Source organism: Chionomys nivalis, chromosome 23 (assembly GCF_950005125.1).
Source record: "Chionomys nivalis chromosome 23, mChiNiv1.1, whole genome shotgun sequence".
Taxonomy (NCBI): domain Eukaryota; kingdom Metazoa; phylum Chordata; class Mammalia; order Rodentia; family Cricetidae; genus Chionomys; species Chionomys nivalis.
In genome coordinates this window covers 14,876,984-14,881,915 of record NC_080108.1, presented here as the reverse complement: position 1 = coordinate 14,881,915, position 4,932 = coordinate 14,876,984, and positions in this window count along the sequence as shown.

The window sequence follows — 4,932 nt, the reverse complement described above, 5'->3', positions numbered from 1 at the left end:
TGCAAGGGCAGGAATACGATGTGAATGGCCGAAGTAGTCCCTGCTGGTATTGTAATCTCCAAAGCCAGCAAGAGTGCTTGACCATCAGTGCTTGACTCTAGTGAGTCACATGAAGACTTCTGGGGGTCCATGGGGGGACCTAGCGTCACCCGTCTGCCTGGCAATGCTGTACCAGCTGCACTGCTGTCAGACCAAATAAGGGGGGTACTGTAGTCAAGTTGATGAAATTAGCCACTGAGAGGTAGCTCCGGATTCTGGAAGGGCCTTGGATGGTTCTGTCTGTTCTTTCCCAGGCTAGCCCAGCAGAGGGTACAGAATGCTAGGCAAACATTCCCCCTGCTCTTCTCTTCCCAAGGTCAAGCCCCTTCCCCTTCCTTCTCTATTCACAGGGTCCAGTGACTGAGATCCTTACTGGGTTTGTTGCTCTCAATCCCCTTTGTAAATTATGGAGCCTTTGGAGAGTCAGCTTCCCCAAAGGATTCAAGAGCTATTGATGTGCTATGTAAGGGATTGATGCTCTCCACTGAAGATCAAGAAGGGGGTGGAGGAAGTAGGATGTTGAAAGCATAGAGCTTGGTGGGGAGGGAGTTCTAACAAAGCCCCAGGTTCTGGCTAACCCAGAGGGCCCCAGAAAGAGAATTTCAGAGCAGAGTGTGTGTGTGTGTGTGTGTGTGTGTGTGTGTGAGAGAGAGAGAGAGGGGGGGGGTAGTTACCCAGTGGGGGAGTGGCACCTTTTCCAGCACAAGGCACCTGTGTAGCACAAATTCTAATTGATCTTAATAATAAAAACCTGGAGTCAGCTATTGGGGTGAAAACTGAAAGATCAGAGAAGCAGAGCCTTCTGACACTTGAGTTCTCACCTCTGCGAAATTCTCAGACCAAAAAGGGACTGAGCTCCTGTCTCCTCCTGCTTTATATTCCTCTCTCCGCCCAGCCACATCACTTCCTGTCTCCACCTCCCTAGTGCTGGGATTAAAGGTGTGAGCCACCACTGCCTGGCCTCCTAGGTTAACCAGTGGCTAGCTCCACCCTCTGATCTCCAGGCAAGCTTTATTTGTTAGAGCACAAACAAAATATCCCCATGTACCTGTGGCTTGGAAATCAGGAAGGGAACATTTTTTAGCTATGAAACTGTATCCCCACACCCCAAAATCAAAGGATGGTACCCCGAACCGTCTTGTTGAAGATGGTTGGGAGATAACCCCTGCCTAAATTCCTTACTGGGAAATAATACTGATTGACCTATCTGGTTCAGAGCCAGAATCCTAGCAAAAGAAGTCTGGAAGAAGTTTGTACAGCATAGCCAGGCTTCACAGCAGTGTCGCTAGTCTCCTAGTCACTAAGTTGTGCTGATGATAAACTTGTGATCCACAAGGGACACTAGACTTTTTCTCACCTCCGAACCTCGGGGACACTGTGTAGGACTGTTGCAGGTATCATGATCCAAACGTTTTTGTTGCAGTTTCTGAGACAGAGATAATAAAGTTTGTCACGGAAAAATCTGGGTGTGGTAGTGCATGATTGTAAACACAGCACTTGGGGAAGCTGAGGCAGGAGGATCATCATGAGCTCCAGGCTAGCTTAAGGTATGCAGTGAACTCTAGGCCAGCTTTTGCTACCTTGTAAGATATTGCCTCCAATAAATAAATAATAATAATCCGGGCATGGCATGTATGCCTTTAATCCTAGCATTTAGGAGGCAGAGGCAGGCGGATCTCTGAGTCTGAGGTCAGCCTGATCTACAGGGCAAGTACCAAGACAACCAGGGCTACATAGAGAACCCTGTCTCAAAAAACCAATAATAATAACAATAAGAACAACAATACATTTCCAGGCATTTTTAGACAGTCTCAAAACAGTGTAGGCTTTCTTCAAACCTGCTGTTATTCAGGAATGACCTTGAACTTTTGATCCCTCCTGCCTTCACCTCCTAAATGCTAGGATGACAGGCCTATGCAAGTAATTCATTAAAAAATAAATAAATAAAAAAGGAATTTGTGGGGCTAAAGCGGTGTCTTAAGGGTTTAGAACAAATACTGCTCTTTTTTTTTAAATATTTATTTATTTATTATACAATAGTCTGTGTACATGTATGCCTGCAGGCCAGAAGAGGGCACCAGACCTCATTACAGATGGTTGTGAGCCACCATGTGGTTGCTGGGAATTGAACTCAGGACCTTTGGAAGAGCAGGCAATGCTCTTAACCGCTGAGCCATCTCTCCAGCCCCCAAATACTGCTCTTGCAGAGGACCCAAGTTCAATTCCCAGAACCCATGTTGGGTGGTTCACAACTGCCTGTCTCTTAGTCGGGGTTACTATTGCTGTGATGAAACACCATGCCCAAAGCCACCTGGGGAGGAAAGGGTTTATTTGGCTCACACCTCCACACCACAGTTCCTGAAGGAAGTCAGGACAGAAACTCAAGGAGGACAGGAACCTGGTGGCAGGAGCTGATGCAGAGGCCACAGAGGGTGCTGCTGGTACTGGCTTGCTCAGTCTGCTTTCTTATAGACTCTAGGGCCACCAGCCCAGGGATGGCACTGCCCCCAATGGACTGGGCCCGCCCCCATTGATCACAAATTAAGAAAATGCCTTACAGCTGGATCTCATTGGGACATTTTTCTCAATAGACGCTCCCTCCTCCCAAATGACCCTAGCTTGTGTCCAAGTTGATATAAATCCAGCCAGCACAGTCTGTAACTCCATGGATCCAATACCTCTAGCTTCTAAGGGAACCTGTACTCCTGTGTACATAGGCACACAGGAACACAGACACAACTGAAAATCAAAATAAAAGCTAGGCGTGGTGGTGCATGCCTTTAATCCCAGAGGCAGATTTCCTGCAGAGTAATTTATCTCTGTAAATCTGAGGCCAGCCTGGCCTATAGGGTGAGTTCCAGGATAGCCAGGGTTATGTTATATAGAGAAACCCTGTCTTGAAACACCAAAAAAAAAAAAAAAAAAAAAAGGACTGGTTAAAAATAAATCTTGCCGGGCGGTGGTGGCGCATGCCTTTAATCCCAGCACTCGGGAGGCAGAGGCAGGCGGATCTCTGGAAGTTCGAGGCCAGCCTGGTCTGTGGATGGGCACCAAAGCTACAGAGAAACCCTGTCTCGAAAAACCAAAAATAAATAAATAAATAATAAATAAATAAATAAGTCTTGAGGGGGCTGGAGAGATGGCTCAGAGGTTAAGAGCACTTCTAGAGGTCCTGAGTTCAATTCCCAGCAACCACATGGTGGCTCACAACCATCTGTACTGAGATCTGGCGCCCTCTTCTGGCGTGCAGGCATACATCGAGGCAGAATGCTGTATACACAATAAATAAATAAATCTTTAAAAAAAATCTTGAGGGGCTGGAGAGATGGCTCATGGCTCAGTGGTTAAGAGCACTGACTGCTCTTCCAGAGGACCCAGGTTCAATTCCCAGCATCCACATGGCAGCTAACAACTGTCTGTAACTCCAAGATCTCACACCCTCACACATACATGCAGGCAAAAACACCAATGCAAATAAAATGAAAATATTTTAAAAAGTAAATCTTGAAAAAAATTGTTATGGTAGTAAAAAATTATGCAGAAATATACTGGTCTTTCCACAGCTTCATATGTCTAGAAGGTATAGCTTCTCAGTGCATTCGCTGTCAAGACTTGGGGATATGGGACTGAGGAGTTTGACTCAGTTGGTAAAATGTCCCCCATGAAAACATGAGGACCTGAGTTTGATCCACAGCACCCATGTTGAAAGCCAGACGTGATGGCTCACTTGTTTTTTTATTTGTTTTGTTTTCTGAGACACGGTTTCTATGTGGAGCTCTGGCTGTCCTGGAACTCGTTTTGTAGACTCGGCTAGCCTCGAGCTCACTGAGATCCACCTGCCTCTGCCTCCCGAGTGTTGGGATTAAAGGCGTGTGCCACCACTGCCTGGCAACACAAACTATTTTTAAGAGGCAGTACAAGAGCCAGACATCTGAGTATATACTTGTAATCCCAGAGTTTGGGAGGTAGAGGCAGGATCATGAATTCAGTTCCAGATGTCTTGATACACATACCAAGACTCTGCCAAACAGCTGGGCATTGTGGCTCATGCCCATACTCTGCATTTAAGAGGCAAAGGTGGGGGGATGGCTCATAAATTGGCAGCCAGCATGAGGATTGTGTGTAGTGAGTTCAAGTACAACCCGAGGTGCCTAGTCAGTTCTCTGTCAGCCTGGGCTATGGAGTATGACCTGCCTTCAAAATACAAACCAAACAGCATTCCAGAGGCTGAAGCAGGAGGATAGTGAATTTGAGGCCAACTTGGTCTACATAATAATCCAGGAGAGCCTGGGTTGCAAAGGAAAATCCCTGCTTGAACAAGTCAGACTATGGAGTTAGTGACCTAGCACTTGCTTAGCATACTCAAGTATCAGCTTCAACACCTGCAAATCACACCACACACACCCCCACATACACACCATACCTATCTTCCCACCAGGTGTACTAGTGCATACCTGTAGACCCCATCCTTCAGGAGCAAGAGCCAGGATGATGGTGAACTCAGCTCAAGTTACTAGCTCTTGGGCCACACAGTGAGACCCTAACTCAAAGAAAGAAAAGAAATAGTTACTCTGGGTTCTCATACTGGGTCAGCCACTGACCAGCCAAGACTTCACATGTCTGGGATTGGGGTTTGCCAGGGTGACGTGTCGCTAGTGTTCACTGCAACAGTTGGAGTAGGGGTAGCGCTCAGTGACGGTGTGGTTACCCCAGTGTCTGGCGCAACATACCCACTCAGTCGTTAACCCCTAGTAGGTTTCATGCTGCGAACAAATCCCAATGCAGCAAATCCTGCACCATTTTCAATGCTAATCAAGCTTGCTTCCAAGTACGTTGTAAGTTGTCAGAGCTGCCACACGGTGGCGCGCCTGCTCTTGCCTCCGTGGAAACTCT